Raw genomic sequence first — 20,288 nt, 5'->3', positions numbered from 1 at the left:
TTATTCTCTATTGTTATGGAAACCTGTACTTTGTGTCTATATAATAATTTGTTTTATCACCTTCACCCACTGGTTAGTTCGCAGGTGTTTCTCAGTTTCACCCCTCCAATTTATGGTCGGGTTTAACCTGTTTCTCTGTTTCCCCTTCTCCCTTATACATGGTAGGTAGACTCCCCACAAAAATAAGGCTCTGGCCCTTATTTGGATTTTCAGGTGTATACTGCGGGCCTGTGGCAGGTCTGACATAAGCATTGCACTTTGCCAGCATAATTCCTTCTCCCCACAATGCCTTTTCGAAAGACGCATGGGCGGAGGGTGGCAGAGTCCGCCTTGAGGAGGGTAACATACGGGCTTCACCGCTCTTCACAAAAGAGCTTAGGAACGTGCTGGCCTAGCCTTGACCGGAACATTTTCCAGTCTTTCTCCTGCAAACCACCGAGTCCCAGTGGAAAGAGGACTCTGCAATTTTGGCAGCATTTTTCTTTGGGTTGGCCGCCCTTTTCTATAATGCGTTTGGCACTCAGAGGGCATTGCCTTGGTTATGCACTACCGGAAACTGTTGCCTTTTGAAATTAAATGAAATAAAGGTTTTGTAAAGCGCGTGTATGCCGAGGTGTCTTAGCGCTGGAGCTGTCATATCCTGGTCAAAGGAGGTGGGCTGAGGTTAAGAATTGGGCGCGAACAACCACGTTTTCAGCGCCTTTCTGAACAATTGTCTGTTGGTTTGGCATCTTAAGGTCACAGGCAGAGTATTCCAAAGGTTAGGGGCCAGATGGAAGAAACTTCTTCCACCCCATTTTACGGTCTTCACCCTGGGGATGACCAACAACAAGGCGTTGTGGAATGTACCAGCTAATTATATTGTTGAAATACGCCAGTCCTGTCCCATAAAGGGTCTTGTGGACAATGCACAAGGAATTAAATTGTACCCTCGCCGGGACCGGCAACCAGTGTAGCTCTCGGATCGCTTTGGACACTGAGCTAAATTAGGGTATTTTAAGTAACAGTAGTGCTGCCGCGTTCTGAAGTGATTGAAGCTTACATGTGGTCCCTTTATTTGCACCTAAGTAAAGGGAATTACAGCTGTCAATCCTTGATAACACTAGGGTTACAATTACTGTTTTCCTTTGGTACATCGGCATGAATGGCAAGATTTTTCTTATGGTCTTCAGGGTGTAATAACAGGAAGATGTAATAGAATTCACCTGGTCAGATAAGGATAATTGGGCACTAAGAAGGACACCTAAACTTTGTATCTTCCTTACGGTGGGGATGGGCAGGATCCTTCCCCTTCAGGCCACCAGGCTGTATTCCAGAGGGCAGTGTTTTTTCCAAAAAGTAGCACCTCGGTTTTATTGGTGTTTAACTTAAAACAGCTGTCACGCATCCACCTGATTATGTGGACCATAGAGTTGTAAAGTTTTCTAGCCACGTTGCCAGGGTTTGATGATAAAGACACCATTATTTGCGTGTTGTTAACATAACAGATAGCAGTGAAACCATGGGAGCGGATGAGTTTGGCGAGAGGGGCAACATAGACAGTGAACAGGGTTGGGGATAATGAAGATCCCTGGGTCACTCCACATGGTAGGGCATAAAGATGTGATTTGTGCCCTCCCATCGCAACAGTTTGTTCTCTGTTTGTTAAAAATGATTATAGTAACTTGGAGGATGTACCTGTGATCCCCATTTCGCGTAGGCGCCGAATGAGTTCAGCAAGTTCAGTGTTAGGGTCTGTTTTTTGGAGAGAGGTTTATGGTATAATTTTTTTAGGACATTTAACCGAATATACCACATTATCCCACATACTTTCATCCCACATACCATCACTCCGCATTTTTCACAACGAAAATGCAATTGCTCCGCAATACCATTACCCCGCAAACTTTCACTTCTAATATGACTTTACCACGCATGCCTTTACAATGCAAATGCATGTGTGTTGAATATATATATATGTATGTATATATATATATAATTCACTTAAAAAACCATAGGTTTCACACATGTTATAGTTAGGTGGATATTTCACTCGTAAAAAAACAATGAAATTCCCCCGTTATAGTTAGTTCAGATAACTATAACTCGCGCGCCCGCAATCCACTGCTCATGACGTCACATATTACATCACTCATGACATGGTCAGTGGCATCACTCATGACATCACTGATGACATCATCCTTGTGATAGAGTGGCAGTCGCGCGAGTTATAGTTATCTGAACTAACTATAAAGGGGGAATTTCATTGGTTTTTTACGAGTGAAATATCCACCTAACTATAACATGTGTGAAACCTATGGTTTTTTAAGTGAATTTGCAAGGTTTTTTAAATGCTAATTCCTAACTATAAAGTGTGTGAAACCTATGTTTTTTTCAGTGAATTTGTACGGTTTTTTAAATGCTAATTTACTTATGTATTATTATTTTTTTATATATTTATTTTACAATAAACTACGTATTAAATTATTATTTTTTTCACCGTGCGCGCACGGTGCGCGCACCCCCGTGATTTAAAAAAAACAAAAAAAATATTCTGCCTTCGGGGTCCTTCAGGGACCCCCTGACAAAGGCTAGGGGGTCAGGAACTCTTTACCCTGCCCCCTTTTCACGTTCGCCACCTTCCTTTTTCACTCTCGCACTGAAAACAAACAAAATGGCGGCCGACACTTCCTGATTTCGACCGATTCGAACGTTGACTAACATGTAACCACCAATCAGAATTACGCTCGCGCACGTTAGGGTGCTCGCACGGTGCGCGCACCCTGCGCGCGTATAGATATTGATATGCTTTTAAATGCTATTTTCTCAGGAAATACTGAACAGATTTACACCAGACCTGCAAAAGGCACTTCCTTGACCTTATGGCTACCTCTCTGCCAAATTTCAAGTAATTCTGTTCAGCCGTTCGGGCTGTAGCTGTGTCTAAAGGTCCTATGGAAAAATGCATGGGGAAAATGTGTTTTCGGACCCCCCTTTTTTCTCGGCCCCCGCTTGACGAATCACCCCGAGACTTTCAGGGTAGGAGCTGAACGGAGCGCCCCATTAGTTTTGAAAATTTCGCGAGGATTCGTCAACCGGCGCCAAAGTTATTCAAAATAGAATTTTGAGATTTCCTATGGAAACACGGTCCTATATTTAACTATCTACTGGCGACCGCCAGTACATAATATATATATATATATATGTATATATATATATATATATATATATTACATTACACTTTACAGCAGCTTGTGACACACTCCCGTTTTCGCACGGAAATCACTAGTACAGACCCACTTGTGCAGCATTATTTTTTATTTTTCACTCCTCAAATGTCAGGACGCGTTTCGGCCGTCCAAGCGGCCTTGATCACCTGATCGCACGTCACTGATAGACCCGTTTTTAAAGTGCAAGTGCATGGATCAACAATAGACATAGAAGACATACTCTGTTTTCCTTATTTTAAATCACTCTAAATTGACCATCCATGATCATATTATAATTTAAAATGAAAACATTTATAATTGCATAATGCACATATATGCCTATAGTGTAACTCACAAAATTAAAGCCTAAATGCATTAGTACTTGCACATGAGTATGCATGTCTAAGTGAGTTATCTTATGGCAAATGTATAATGAGAGTTTCATTCATTGTCTAAAATTACATTTAAGTTGATTCATTGCAAAATTTTCCTTACAAAATTTATACATTTTTTCTTTTATAAAGTGCTCACCGAAATAAAGTGCTATAGTTACATCCTTTTAAAGTATACATAATACTGAAAAATAGATATACTATGATACAATTAAAACCATGAAATCTGTAACATTGCAACAAACAATCAGGGACATGAAATTAGAAGAGAATACTATTCTAGAGGAATAACATACGTGCGTTATGATTTATCTGTGGGGGATCTGGTGAAATACCAATCAACCATGTTGTGTTAAAATTAGTTCAATAAAACCAGCCTGGTGACGCAGTTAAAACAATCAATATATAAAAAAAAAAACAAACATAGATAAAACTACCCATGAAATTCCTTTTAAAATTGACTATAAAAACCAGCGTCCACATGCACATATCCAAATACAGTACAGATAGCCATGTAGTATAGGGCACCCTCTATTTCTTAATGGATATTAGAGTAGTGTATAAAGATCTTCAGTCGTGTTTAAACCACCCGGCCACTTACTATTGAACTCCAGTATATAATTGGTCTCAAGCCTACGGAGGGTAGCCTCCCTGTCCCCTCCTCTTTTTGTTGTAGGGATGGACTCAATGGCAAAATAATGAAGAAATCTCGGGTCACTGTTGTGCATAGCTTCAAAATGTCTCGCGACCGGGTAATTCTGATCTTTGTTTGTTATTGCCCTTAGATGTTGGAGGATTCGCTTATGGACTGCCAACTTTGTGCTGCCAATATATTTAAGATGGCAGTCACATTCAAGGACATATACACAAAATTCCGTTTTGCAGGTTAGGTGTTGCTTTATTTCTCTATCATTATTCGAGAAAAATGTCCTGTATTTTTTGGTATTTACACCAAATTGGCAGGCTCTGCAACTTGTGCACTTATAAAATCCTTTCCTTGCTGTAAGCCAGCTCTCCTTTTTACTTAGTTCTTGGCTATTTCTCGATAGGACATTACCCATACTAGTAGACTTTCTGAAGGCTATTGCTGGATTGTGTGGCATCAATTCACCTATCACTGGGTCATCTCTGACAAAGTGCCAGTTCCGTCTAACAATGTTTCTCAATTGTTTCTCCTGTTTTGAATAGGTAAAAATTAAACGGACTGGTTCCACTTTGTCAGGAACTGTTTTGGTCTTGTATTGGAGAAGTTGATCTCGAGGCTGAAGATTTGCTTTAGTTATGGCCGCTTTGATAACTTTAGGGCTGTATCCCCTATCTAAAAACCGTGCCTGACTTGCCATTTGTTTAATCTTCATGTCTGCTGGGTCACTGCATATGCGCCTAATTCTAAGCATCTCCCCATATGGGATACTATTTATAAGATGTTTGGGGTGTGCACTTGTAGCATGTAACAGTGTGTTACCAGCGGTCGGTTTCCTAAAAAGGGTAGTTGTTAATACATTATTGTCAACTAAAATTTCAACATCTAAAAACGTCACCGAGCTTGTACTAATATTAGATGTAAAATTTAAATTAAATTCATTGTGATTGATATTTTGTACAAAAAGTAAAACTCCCTCCTCAGAACCTCTCCAAACAATAAACAAATCATCTATAAAACGCCACCAGGAGACTATGTTATTTTTACAGACTTGATCATAATCACGTTGGAGGACCAGCTCTTCCCACCAGCCCATAAATAAACAGGCATAGCTGGGGGAAAAGCTGGCCCCCATAGCCACGCCTTGTACTTGCTGATAAAATTGATCATTGAATAAAAAATAGTTGTTTTCCAAACAGAAGGTTAACATACTAAGTAACATTCGTGTATGTTCAGTATATTCCATTGGTCTTCTGTTTAAAAAGTACTCCACTGCTCTAAGGCCATCCATGTGCTTAATACAAGTATATAGGGAAGTCACATCCAGTGTCACTAACAAGAGTTCAGAGCTCCATACCAGATCCTTGATTTTGTTCAGAAAGTCGCTGGTGTCTTGTACATAGGAATCTAAGTTTTTCATGTGGGTCTGGAGAAAGTAATCTATGTATTGTGAAAGATTTTCAAGGGGTCCGTTACACGCTGAAATAATGGGCCTTCCAGGGGGGGCTGTTAAACTCTTATGGACTTTGGGTATAAAATAAATATATGGTACAAGTGGGTATTCCTTTTTGATAAATTTGTACTCATCCCAACTTAGCAGTCCTAAGCCCTTCCAAGCCAGTAGACTCTGAAATAATTTGTCTTGCATGGCTTTGAATTTCACAAGATTACTTTTCCTATAACACTGGATGTCATCTAACTGCCTGTGAGCTTCCTTCAAGTACATTGTTACTGGCCAAAGAACAATGTTGCCACCTTTATCCGAGTTCCTTATTATCAGGTCCCCTTTGCGTAGCTTCTCCATCAATTGGTGGTATTTTCTTTCAGTGTTAGAATATTTTTTCTTTTGTCTAGTCACTGCATAAGTCAATCTTTTGATCTGCCCGACCACATGCTCGTTGAATGCGTCCAAACCATCGTTGGCAGATAGGGGGACGAACTTAGATTTGGGTTTGAAGTGGGTTTCCACTCTCTTCTGGCCAATGAAAGTTGATGCTTCCTGCGTGTTACTATTTGCACCTGAAGCTAGTTGGCACATGTCTTGTAACAAACCCAAGTCTGAGATTTTCAATCCAGGGGGGTCTTCCTCATTGGTTATTTGCAGGGCTTGATCCGAATTAGCTCTTTGTAGATGAAATTTCTTGAGCTTTAATTTGCGGATGAATTTGTAGATGTCGGCTCTTGTTTTGGTGTATTGAAAATTTGATTCAGGACAAAAACTTAGCCCTAAACATAGCAGTTGTTCCTCTGCTGCTGACAGTTCAATTGCACTCAGATTGATAATGGATTTAGTTTTTTCCTTTTCTGGTGCCTGGCCGGTGGATGTTGTTTGTCCATCTTTCAATTCTAGTACCTCCGACCTCTGCCTCTGCCTCTGCCCCGCTTTCTTTGTTCTACATTGTTTGCGGGCCTTACGTCTCCCCGTCTCCTCTGGCTGCTGGTTTGGCTTGTGCTTCTTGTTGACGGGGCCTCAGGGTGTCCCTCCTGCTCTGCTTTAGGACGTCCAATTCTTCCCCCAACGTCAGTTTCACTCCAGTTGTTCTGTTGGCGCATTCATTTTCCGATTCACTCTCTGGTGCCGAGCTAGATACTGGAGATATCTCATTTTGTTGTTGACGGCTTGGCACCTCTTTAGAAGCTTGAGCTCGTTTTTTTGCTGTTGCTGCTCTGAGTGAGTCGTATCGGCGCGCAAAAGTAAAGATTTGACCATGTTGATAGTCATCCCGGTCCCTTCTAAATTTGTACGTTTTGCGAGTTTTAATTTTATCCTCTTCTTTGGTTAGTCTTGTAGTCATATCCTTCCTCAATTTAATGATCTGATCCTGGTGGGCTTCATCGCTCTGCTGTTGTATCTTGGCTTCCAGGGCATCAATTTTGATTTGTAGGTCTGCCCCATCTATCTCCGCATATTTTACTAGAATCTGCATGAGACGTTTGGATGACTCGAGGTTGCATTGCCCCCATTCCGCCATCATCAAGGGGTTTGGCGTCTCATAACTAGGGGCCAACATAATGCGACGCCCTCTTGGTACTCGCCCCACATCCAAGTACCTTTTAAGTGAGCGTGCTTCCCACCATTTGGCCTGCTCTTGCTTTTTGTATTTCTCCAAGAGTCTGAAGGATTCTTTTAGACCTGTGGTTTCAGTCCCTGTGTTTGTGCAATTTTCGTTTCCGCCTGTTACAACCTCATTTTCCAAGGCGTCTGAAAAAATATCATCCGCGGCAAGCTCACGGGCTCTACGTGCGTCGTTTGACATACTGAGAGGAGTTTATTCTTGGAAAATATGCTTAGCTCTAGATAAAGGTTTGCCTCTGTACGTTGTAGTTGATTTACTGCATCTATGTGGCCAAACGGTCTTCACAATACAGTCAACCACTCTTCTCCGGCTTCCATTTATCAGCTTGAACCTCCCGAACCACTGAGCCTATGTTTTGCGAGCGCGCTGTTACCTTGAAACGGGGACTGCGAGCGATGCCTCCGACTTCCGTCTGCTCAGCCGAGTGACTGCGATGTCAGAGACGTCTTGGCTCTCCCCGCTCTCTCCGCGCTGCTCACTTTGAATCTCCGGCACTCTCCCAAAGGCTCTTGGGGGGCTTTACCCAATCCGTAGTCGGAACTCTGTTTAGTGCCCCCGGGGTCCACGCCAAATCCACACCACGAGCCCGCAATGTCGATAGTCCGTAGATGCCTGAGGACAATTGGACTGCCTCTGGTAAAGCCTTCTTGCCTCGGGGGGGGTCCGTAAACCGGCTGCAATCCACGCCGGTAACACTTTACAGCAGCTTGTGACACACTCCCGTTTTCGCACGGAAATCACTAGTACAGACCCACTTGTGCAGCATTATTTTTTATTTTTCACTCCTCAAATGTCAGGACGCGTTTCGGCCGTCCAAGCGGCCTTGATCACCTGATCGCACGTCACTGATAGACCCGTTTTTAAAGTGCAAGTGCATGGATCAACAATAGACATAGAAGACATACTCTGTTTTCCTTATTTTAAATCACTCTAAATTGACCATCCATGATCATATTATAATTTAAAATGAAAACATTTATAATTGCATAATGCACATATATGCCTATAGTGTAACTCACAAAATTAAAGCCTAAATGCATTAGTACTTGCACATGAGTATGCATGTCTAAGTGAGTTATCTTATGGCAAATGTATAATGAGAGTTTCATTCATTGTCTAAAATTACATTTAAGTTGATTCATTGCAAAATTTTCCTTACAAAATTTATACATTTTTTCTTTTATAAAGTGCTCACCGAAATAAAGTGCTATAGTTACATCCTTTTAAAGTATACATAATACTGAAAAATAGATATACTATGATACAATTAAAACCATGAAATCTGTAACATTGCAACAAACAATCAGGGACATGAAATTAGAAGAGAATACTATTCTAGAGGAATAACATACGTGCGTTATGATTTATCTGTGGGGGATCTGGTGAAATACCAATCAACCATGTTGTGTTAAAATTAGTTCAATAAAACCAGCCTGGTGACACAGTTAAAACAATCAATATATAAAAAAAAACAAACATAGATAAAACTACCCATGAAATTCCTTTTAAAATTGACTATAAAAACCAGCGTCCACATGCACATATCCAAATACAGTACAGATAGCCATGTAGTATAGGGCACCCTCTATTTCTTAATGGATATTAGAGTAGTGTATAAAGATCTTCAGTCGTGTTTAAACCACCCGGCCACTTACTATTGAACTCCAGTATATAATTGGTCTCAAGCCTACGGAGGGTAGCCTCCCTGTCCCCTCCTCTTTTTGTTGTAGGGATGGACTCAATGGCAAAATAATAATATATATTTTATGCATTCCCCCAAAAAACAAAACCCACCCTCATCCCTAAAATTACCCCTGCACCCCAAAACCTCGACACACCCTGAACCCTATAATTACCCCTACACCCTGACCCACTCTGACCCCTTAAATTACCCCAGCACCCCAAAACCTAAATGCACCCTGAGCCTCAAAAATACCCCTGCACCCCAAAACCTTAAACGCACCCTTAACCCCAAAAATACCCCTGCACCCCAAAACATAAATGCACCATGAACCCACAAAATACCCCTGCACCCCAAAACCTTAAATGCACCCTGAACCCTAAAAATTACCCCAACACCCCAAATCCCTAACCCACCCTGACCCTAAAATTACCCCAGCACCCCGAAACCTAACCGCACCCTTAACCCCCAAAATACCCCTGCACACCAAAACCTAAATGTACCCTGAACCCCAAAAATACCCCTGCACCCCAAAACCTTAAACGCACCCTGTACCCTAAAAATTCCCCCTACACCCCAAAACCCTAACCCACCCTGACCCCTAAAATTCCCCCAGCACCCCAACACCTAATCACACCCTGAACCCCAAAAATACCCCTGCCCCAAAACCTCAAACGCACCCTTACCCCTAAAATTACCCCAGCACCCCAAAACCTAAATGCTCCCTTAACCCCCAAAATACCCCTGCACCCCAAAACCTTAAACGCACCCTAAACCCTAAAAATACCCCCTACCCCCAATATCCTAACCCACCCTGATCCCTAAAATTACCCCAGCACCCCAAAACCTAAACGCACCCTGAACCCCAAAAATGCCCCTGCACCCCAAAACCTTTAACGCACCCTTAACCCCAAAAATACCCCTGCACCCCAAAACCTAAATGCTCCCTAAACCCCAAAAATACCCCTGCACCCCAAAACCTTAAACGCACCCTGAACCCTAAAAACTCCCCCACACCCCAAAACCCTAACCCACCCTGACCCCTAATTTAACCCCAGCACCCCAAAACTCAATTGCACCCTGAACCCCAAAAATACCCCTGCACCCCAAAAACCTTAAACGCACCCTGAACCCTAAAAATTCCCCTTACGCCCCAAAACCCTAACCCACCCTGACCCCAAAATTCCTCTGCACCCTAAAACCTAAACGCACTCTGAACCCCAAAAATACCCCGGCACCCCAAAACCTTACACACTGACCCCTAAAATTACCCAAGCACCCCAAAACCTAAACGCACCCTGAGCCCCAAAAACACCCCTGGACCCTAAACCTCTTACGCACCCTGAACCCTAAAAATTCCCCCTATACCCCAATACCCTAACCCACCCTGATCCCTAAAATTACCCCAGCACCCCAAAACCTAAACACACCCTGAACCCCAAAAATACCCCTGCACCCCAAAACCTTAGACGCACCCTAAACCCTAAAAATGCCCCCTACACCCCAATACCCTAACCCACCCTGATCCCTAAAATTACTCCTGCACCCCAAAAGCTAAACACTCCCTGAACCCCAAAAATACCCCTGCACCCCAAAATCTTAAATGCACCCTGAACCCTAAAAATACCCCCTACCCCCCAAAACCCTAACCCACCCTGACCTCTAAAATTACCCCAGCACCCCAAAACCCAAGCATACACATAGCCCTAAAATTACCCCTGAACCTCCATAACATAAACCCCTACACCCCAACCTAAAACCCTATACTTACCTTATACTTACATTTAAAAAACATATGCTTTTACCATTCATGCATTTACAACGAATTTCGTTGTAAAAGCATGCGTGGTAAAAGCATATAAAATGTAATGCCATGCGTTATAATGGCATTGCGGAGTAACGGTATTTGCGTTGTCATGGTATGCGGGGTAAAGGATTCGTGGTAATGGTTGTGTACCGTTTTCACCTCCTTTGTAATGGCTGATGAAGCAGCTTCTACCTCCGCCCTCAGTGAGGATATCTTTAAAAGATATTGGGACAGGGAGCTCAAATCATCCCTAAAAGAGGCTGTAGAGTTTGTTTTCGCAAAAAGGAAAAGAGACACCTCCTCTAAGGTGTATTTCTCAATCTCTTATTATTTTTAATAAGGGAGGTAAGATCTCCAAAAAATCAAAACATCTGGCAAGGGAGTAGCGCAGAGTCCTCAGAGACTACAGACAGGGTAGCCTGAGCGCTACAATAGACCAGAGTGTCTGTAGCGGCATAATAGGCAAGATCGACCACCTTGGCGCAGTTGGAATAAGTGACCTTCATGGCACAAAAGCTGCCTTATACTCCCTCAGTGCAGATACAGATGATATTTTATAAGACAATGATTTGGAACAAGTGGACGAGTATGTTTCCAATCAGCAGGAGCAACAAAATGGGTGGTAGAGGCACTCCGAATTTGTTTCAGAAACAAAGTTTTACTCGTTTAACACTTCTTCTCAATGGCGTGCTGTGGAGTGGATTCCAACAGTCATGGATTCCTGACACTTCAAACCTTCAATGCTAGGACCAGTAGGGCCCTAGTCTCCACGCACAGTTGCGTTCAGGACAATGCCTTGAAATAATTCTCAAAACTGTAGTTCATACTTAATCAGATTAAGTATGAACTACAGTTTTGAGAATTATTTCAAGGCATTGTCCTGAACGCAACTGTGCGTGGAGACTAGGGCCCTACTGGTCCTAGCATTGAAGGTTCCAATCAGCAGGAGACCTTAGAAACTGAGGGGCATATTTACAAGCCCCTTGCGCCACTTTTGCGTCACTTTTAACATAGGAAAAGTGACGCAAAAGTGACGCAAGGGGCTTGTAAATCTGCCCCTGATTCTTTAGATGAGGATTTGGAGCAAACTTCTTCATTGAAGGCTATTAAGGACCCATCAGGTGAGATATGTTCAATCCTACTCTCAATACACACCCAAAGGGTTCAAACTGGTGGCCTATCGACCACGTGACCTTCTTTATCAATTTCTAGATATGAAAGTCGCTTGATAAAGAGTAATGTAACCTTATGAGGGCTGAGAGACCAAGACCATTCTTGGATAACAAAGCAGGAATAACACCAAATCTGGACCCAGAATTAATGACCTTTTTATTTAAGTCTGGGAAAGACTCTAGGAAAGGCCTAGACCACAGACTTAAATGGTGCCAGGACAGGTTTTTGGACATTCTAGGCCCGCTGGCCAGAATTTTGGACATGACTGAGGAAGCTTCTTTTAGGAACAAGCCAGTTGATGTTGAGATTCTCCGGGGCTGGAGCCTAGAGGCTTTCTGCCTGCTTAAAAATGTCAATATTGGGCTGATTGCCGAAAGAAGATGAGCCATTCTTATGAGGATTAATTCAAAGTTGGGCGATTTAGCCAATTAAGAGACTGTAGGTGACACAAGAGATCTACATTTTGGTGAGAGTTTTGTTAAAATATTAGGCGAATATAAGTTTATTGCCTTTAGTAAGGCACAGACCAACATGCGTCATGTGTACGATAATAGGGTTTTTGGAAGAACCGACAGGAGGTGACTGGCTGCCCACCATGGATCACAAAGGTCCCACTACTTTTACCAGGACCAGCAGGGCTGTGGAAGGAACTTCCGGTCCAGCAATGGTTTCTTCTCCCGAAGACGACAGACCCTTCCTCTCGTGGGAACAGGGGTAGATGCCAAGGAGCTGGAGATCAAGGTAAACCTCAACCCTTTATTTGATTTGTCCCACTCAAAGGTAGGAGTGAGGTTAAATTTTTTCAGCCCAAGCTGGTCTGGCATAACAAGCGATTCATGGGTGTTGCAAACCATAAAGGACTTCAAGATATTATTTTGGGGTCACCCCTTCCAAAAGGTGTCAGCCAAGAGAGTTATCCTTAGACCAGGATCAAATGACACTTGTAGATACAGAGGTTTCACAGATGCTACACAAAGGTGCAATTTCAAAGGTCGTGAACACAGAGAAGGGTTGTGTAAGTATTGTTTTTCACATGAAAAAAAAGGATAAAGGTTGGCGGGCTGTAATAAACCTAAAGGAGTTAAAACAAGTTTGTAGTGTTCAGGCACTTCAAAATGGAGGGGGTCTATTTTTTGAGAGATGTTCTACATCAGAAAGACTGGTTAGTGAAGTTGGACCCTAAAGGATACATACTTCACAATCCTCATGGACGTAAGTTCTCAGACATATTTGCAATTCAGTTGGAAAGGTATATTGGACCAGTTCTCCTGTCTTCCCTTCGGTCTGTCATCAGCTCCCTGGTGCTTCACCAAGGTGCTACGCCATGTACTTGCTTTCCTGAGGAAGAGGGGAGTACACTTAATTATTTACCTAGATGATATATTACTAATGTCTCAAGATCAGCAGGTATTGCTTGAGCACATGAAGTGGACGAGGGATCTCCTAGAGGACTTAGGGCATACTATATATTCAACATAGAACTTGGAATTCCTGGGTGTTAGACCTAGCTTTTTCAGCGGGCTTTATACCCAGACCTTTTGATTTTTCGCCTTCTGTTTCTGATCTGTTTGTGTTGGTTTTATGACTCTGAGCACTTTACCAATGCTGATCAATGCAAAGTGCATATGCTTTCCCTGTAAAGTGTGTTTATGGATTGGTGTTTCCATGATTGTCTTGTTTGACTTACTACTAAGTCCCTAGTACAGTGCACTGTGTATGCCCAGGGCTTTAAGTCAAATGTTGCTAGTGGGCCTGCAGCACTGATTGTGTCAGCCACACAAGCAGCATTCCAAAGCGGTCTCAGACCTCCCACTGCAGTGTCTGCATGCAGTCTCTACTGCCATGTCGACCAGGCAAGTGCTCCCACTTGCCAGGCCATAACCTTCCCTTTTATTTCATGTGAGTTGCCCCTATGTTAGGCCCTAGGTACCCCCTGGGCAGTGTGTAGTGTATGTGAAAGGTAGGACATGTACTGGTGTGTGTGGCATGTCCTGATAGTAAAATACTGCCAATTTAGTTTTTCACTGTGGAAAGGCTATCTGTCCCATAGGGCAGTATGGAAGTTTATTTATAACATCTTATAAGTACAACTTCCCATTGGGGCAAGATGGAACAATGGAGTTAAGTATGTCTGAACTCAGAATATAAAAATGCATCTTTTAGTAAATATGATTTTTGCACTGTGTGTTTGAAAATACCACTTTGAGAAAGTGGGTATTTTCTTGCTTAGCCATCATGTGTGCCTCTTCTGGTTTGTGGATTGCGTGTCTAGCTTTGGAGTGAGGTTGAAGTGTGTCCTGCCTTTCCTGAATGAGTCAGGGCTGGGCTGAATAGACCTGGGCTGCATTTAGAGCAGGGGAGGAGATTTCCTTGCATCAGAATAGGCCTGGTCTGCCTTACACAATGCTGTCTCCACCTCCTGCCAGGAAGCTTCGCCAGAGAGTACAGAACTGGTTTAGACTGAGCACAGAGCCTTTCTACCACAAGAGAACAAAGAGAAATGCAGTATAAATATTGTGGCCCAGACCCAAGAACTTTAGAATACTTCTGGACTCATGAGGAACCTCTGCCAAGGACAAAAGCTGGGAAAGTTGAAGAAAAAGTACTGCCCCTTTGCTGTGTTCTCAATGGGGTTGGCCTGCAGTTGCTGGTTCTGCCAAGGAGAGGAACTGTGTGTGTATCCTGCTTGAAGAAAATCGTAAAGGGCTTGAAGTAGAGCTTGCCTCCTGTTCTAAAGTCTCGTGGACACAATGACTTCACCACCAGCCTGAACTTTCTTGCTGGGAGTTCTGACTTGCCCAGAGGTGCCTCTTCCTGTGTTGGGCCTCTGGAGGTTGTTCCTGCTGCTGGGAGCTGAGAAAAGAGAAGCGACTAAAGAAACGTGATGCATCCTGACCCATTTTCGATGCAATACCAAAGTGCTACTGAAGAAACCGATGCAGGGCCTGGCCACGGCTGGAGAAATCTCGTGCATCGATCTCCAAAATCCGCAATCACTGCACCGATTAAGACACAGGCTCTGTGGTGCGACTGCAAGAACCGACGCATCATGTGATCAGCACAGCACTGTTGCCGCCGCATTGAGAACCTATGCATCCCCACCCATCGCACTGGGGCACCAAGTCTACAACAACGCCGGGGTCGCAGTAAGAACCCGACGCATCACTTACCCCACAGAGTAAGAAACCGACACATCACCTCCTTTTCAGTAAGGAACTGACGCATCACCTCCCCTTCGTGGCAGTAAGAAACTGATGCATCAACTCCCTTGGAGAAAGGAACTGATGCATCACCTTCCCTGTGTGTAAGGAACCAACGCCTCACCTTCCCTGCAGCTGTTTTTGTTTATGATTTTGACGCATCCATAGTACTTTGTGTTAAAAGTGTCGGATCTATAATTTGCTATGGTCAGAACTGTTTTTATCTTCTAAAAGTCATGCCTTGATAACTGTATGCTAGATTGTAGTCATTTTGCTCTTGTTTGGTTTAGATAAACATTACTTATTTTTTCTAAACTGGTGTGGTGTCCATTTGTAATGTTTGCACTGTATTACTGTTTGTGTGCGCAAATGCTTTACACACTGACTCTGAGATGTCTTCTCGTGCCAAGCTACCACTGTGGTGAGCAGGGATTGTTTAAGGGCATAACTTCCTTACCATGACTAGAAGCAAGGGTCCCTACTTGGACAAAGGTGCAAACCATTGCCAATGAGAGACCATCATTTCAACACTGGGGTTGCAGGTGGATACCAATTTGGCCCAGCTTTGTCTTCCTCAGAAGAAATTGATGAAAATAAGGAAAGAAGTAGGTCATGTGAAGGCAAAAGAACTAGTAACTTTGGGAGATCTGACAAGGGTGATAGGACTTCTGTTGTCCTCCATTCAGGCCGTGTCCCCAGGTTCATTGCATTTCAAGGTTCTCCAGAGACTGAAAACCCTAGGTTTGCAGAAGGGTCTTTGGTATGCGGATGTAATTCCCCTGTCCCAGGAAGCTCTAAAGGATTAGAGTGGTGGCTGAACAACATGGAGAGCTGGAATGGAAAGGCAATTTTTGGAAATGTTCTGGAATTCATTGTAAAATCAGATTTATTTATTTGAGAAGTTTTATATGTCCCGAAGGTGTCAGATCACTTTACAGAGTAAGGACAACCAAATAACATGAAGAACGGATAGAATAAATAGAAATACAAAGTAACGGTAAAGAAGAATAATCAATATATGGGATATGGAGGTAAAATGGCAGCAATTACTTGGGTTACATAATCATAAGTAAAAATACAAAGTTACAAAATATGAAGGATGTAAACAAATAACATACAGTAGAATATATGAATGTAACGTTTTGAGGTAGAAGAGGGTGGGTAGAGTATAGGCAAAGTTTTTCCCGAGGTAGTGATGTACAGGTGAGGTGTGGGGTGTGGGAAAGGGATACCGGTGACCTAGTCCTAGAGAGAGAGGAATTTGTTGGATGGAATTTTTTTTTACTTTTTTCCGGAAGAGGGATGTGGATGGGTTAGATCCGATCTCCATGGGTAGAGAGTTCCAGATGTAAGGGACCATTCCAGATAAGGAACAGTTGTAGGTTTCCTTTTTCCTGGATGTTTGTGGTTTGAGAAGTAGGGAACTCATGTTTCTGGAGGATCTGTTGCCTCTCAAAAGGGTCAGTTTCTGGGACAGGTGGGAGAGGGTATTGTGGTGCAGCGCTTTATGGGTCATGCAGGCGATTTTGAAATGCATCCTGGCCTCAAAGGACAGCCAATTCAGTGCACAAAGGTCAGCGATGATATGATCACTTATTTGTGAACCACTGACAAGCCTAACTGCAGCATTGAGGGTAGTCTTCAGAGGTGCAAGTGAGGTTTTCGGGAGCTCCACAAGGTTAGAGCAACAGTAGGCAAGCTTTGAGAGCACAAGTGCATGAGTCGCGAAAGCGAGCAACCTTGACTGGGGAGCAAGGTAAGGAGAGATATAAACTGGGTGAAATAGTCAAGAAAGGAACAATCCTTACACATAAATTGTGTGTACATGTTAGCAGGGCTAAATGATTTGATGAGCTTCAAGTCTGTTATTGCAGACAGCGTGGTGTTGATCAGGTTGGACAATTACATTGCTGTATCTTATATCAATCATTTGGGAGTAGCAAGATCGAAACAACTTGCAGATCTAGCCAAGGAAATTTGGTATTTTTGCTGGGAAAAGAAATTCTCTTGAAGGCAGAGTCCATGCTAGATCAGCAGAACCAGAAAGTGGATTGGTACTCAAGCAACTCTAGGGATTCCTATATTTGGAAGTTGAACCTGATGTGCTTCAGAAACACTCAGGATTTATGGGGTCCTTTTCAGGTGGATCTTTTTACCAGAAGATAGACATATCAGGCAGAAGCATTACAGCTGGAGCATTGGCAGTGGACGCTTTTGTCCAGATTTGGGAAGGAGTGAAATGTTATGCTTTCCCTCCGTTTGCACTGATTTAGAGTTTTGTTGAAGGTTTATTGGGAACAATGCTGCATTGTTCTAGTAACTCCATTTTAGACCTCTCAGGTTTGGTTTCCTGGAGTAATGGAATTAGCGGTAGAAGTTCCCCACATTATACTAGTGAATGCAGGTTTTTTTAGAGGGTCCAGAAGAAGAGAAACATCCTATAGTTCTAGAAGGTATCTTGAAGATTTTTGTTTGGAGGATTTAAGGGGTTCTGGTAGATACTCAGGCCTTTCAGGAGAGGCTAAAAAGTTATTGGATGAATCATGGGCACCAGGAAATGGTACAAAAGAGTGTGGAAAAGGTGGTGTAGTTGGTGCTTGGAGAGGAGTTTGGATCCAGTGGAGGCTCCTGTAGTAGAGGTAGCAAATTTCTTTGCTGAGTTGTTCAAGTCAGGTTTTCCCTTTAGAATGGTTAATTAATTGTTACAGAACCGGTGTCTCGGTGGGACATCCTTGGTAAATAGATTTGCTATTGGCAGTGATCCTCTAGTTCATAGGGTGATGAAAGGAATAAGGCTGGAACAGCAACTTAGACCTCGGTATGATTCTTTATGGAATGTCAACCTGCGTTTTGACCGTTTTATCTCCTGACCAGATAATACTTATCTTTCTTTGAGACAAATATTGTTGAAATTAGCAACTTTGCTCTGCCTAATCTCTTTTAGAATAGTTTCAGATGTAAAGGCTCTAGAGGCCCGGAAAAGGTTTTACTCCCCAGACTGAGTCCACTTTGACATTAGGAAAAGGACAAAAACCCTGTCTGATTACATTTTCTATCCATATTTCAAAGACTACAAGAAATTGTGTGTGGTAAGTTATATAAGAGTTTATGAGCAAAGTATGTTGGAATTTGGACCTCATGGAGAGGAGCAGTTGTTAATTTCCTATGTAAAACCCTATAAGGCAATATCTAAAGCTACTATTTCACAGTGGGAAAGAGCAGTGATGTCCGAAACTGGGATTGATTTGACCAAGATTGGAGCTCAATCCTCTAGAGGTGCGAAGGCTAGTAAAGTATTTGGGCAGGTGGTTCATTCGCTGACATCCTAAAGGCAGCAGACTGGTCAATGCTAGCACTTTCATGAAATGTTATCTTAAAGCAGTGGAGCATGTGAGCAGGCTGGTGTTTGGGATCTTTAAACATGAATAATGCTAGCCTCCAGTCTTGTACTGAAATGGCAATCTCCCAATTATAATACAAGGAAAATCTTGATTTCATTAAAGACAACAGAGGCTAACATTTTCCCACCCCCCACCCTCAAATTATTGCATGTAAATTCTTGTATGTAAATTGTATAGACTGGTTTGTTGTCAAGATTTATAATTAATCTGCTATTACTTTGCAGTAAGAAATGTACATTTATTTACCCAAGATTTCTGTATTACCTGTTTTTTCTTTCTTTCCTTGTTGTAAGAATTGTTTTCATGTCATCAAATGGAGCATCTTTTGTTCATTGCAGCCTAGAAGAGCACTATGACATAGTAACATGGAGTTATAGACTGCTTTGAATATTCTGAAATGTAATGTTTTGTTTATGATGTGTTTAATGTTCTTTAACCCCTTTAGTGCTGGGTCTTTTTCCCCGAGTGCAGAGCCTTTTTTTTTTTGTTGTCTATTTGGGGTTGTTTGCGCTTAGGCTTCCATAACTTTTTGTCCACTTAAAGTAGCCATACCAAATATGCATCCTTTTTTTCTAACATCCCGGGAATTCTAAATGAATCCAGTAATTGTGGATTCCCCTTGAGGAGACCGAGAAAAAAGCCAAAATACAGCTACATTTTGGGTTTTTGGGGAAAAATAGTAAAAAGTGCTGCAGTAGAAAGCATCTGTTTTTTTTCCTGCAAATGGCATCAACAAAGGGTTTATGGTGATAAATTCACCATCTTACAAGCTTTCAGGAACAGACAGACGTCATTCAGAAAGACACATTTTTCAACACAGTTTTGGCAATTTACTGGATGATAGGCAATTTTTCTAATTTTTGGTGCTTTCAACCACCTTCCAGTTAGTGGTAGAAAAGGTTGGGAAAACCATAGTAAATCGCAGAAAGCTGGACATTTCTGGAGAATAGGCACAATTCTAAATTCAGTAAGTGGTCATTTGTGTAGATTCTTCAAGGCTTTCCTATCAAAAGTAACAGTTGAAATAAAACAAAATAAAATTGAGTTGAAAAAAATACATTTGTGTCTATGTTTTCATCTGCAACTTCTTCTAACTATGGTAGATTTCAAAAAAACAATATACCTTTACATCTGCTGCACCCTTCTGGTTGTGAGGATATATAGACCTGGTAGGTTTTCCTTGAACCCAAGGTACCCAGAGCCAATAACTGAGCTGCACCTTGCAATGAGTTTTCATTGTGTACCGGGTACAGAGCAATTCATTTCCATTTGGTAAAATATAAAGAGCGAAAAATAGGTATCAAGGGAACCTATGTATTTCTGAAATGGTCACTGGATATGGAGTTTGGAAGCAGTGGTTATTTGCACATCTCTGAATTCGTGGGTACCCATACTAACATGTGAAGTAGAGGGCATTTCTCAAACTGACTTCTTTCTTACACACTTTCTTACATTTGGAAGGCACAAATGCAGAGAAATAATTTTTTTAATAACATTTATTGTATTATTCTGTGTTCCCCCAAGTCTCCCAAGAAAAATAGTGCCTCACTTGTGTGGGTAGAGTGGAGTCTGGTGCCTGTGATAGGAAACATTCCTTTTGTTTTTTTTTTTTGTTTTTTTTTAAAAAATTTTTATTGAGATCAGGACAGGAGAACGGGACAGCATATAATAATTAGAGTTACAGGCAATTAAACACATTGATCAAATCAAACAGGCAATTCAAAGA

This window comes from Triturus cristatus, chromosome 2_2 (assembly GCF_964204655.1).
Source record: "Triturus cristatus chromosome 2_2, aTriCri1.1, whole genome shotgun sequence".
Classification (NCBI taxonomy): Eukaryota; Metazoa; Chordata; class Amphibia; order Caudata; family Salamandridae; genus Triturus; species Triturus cristatus.
The sequence above is the reverse complement of the archived record's forward strand: the minus strand, read 5'-3'. Positions refer to the sequence as shown.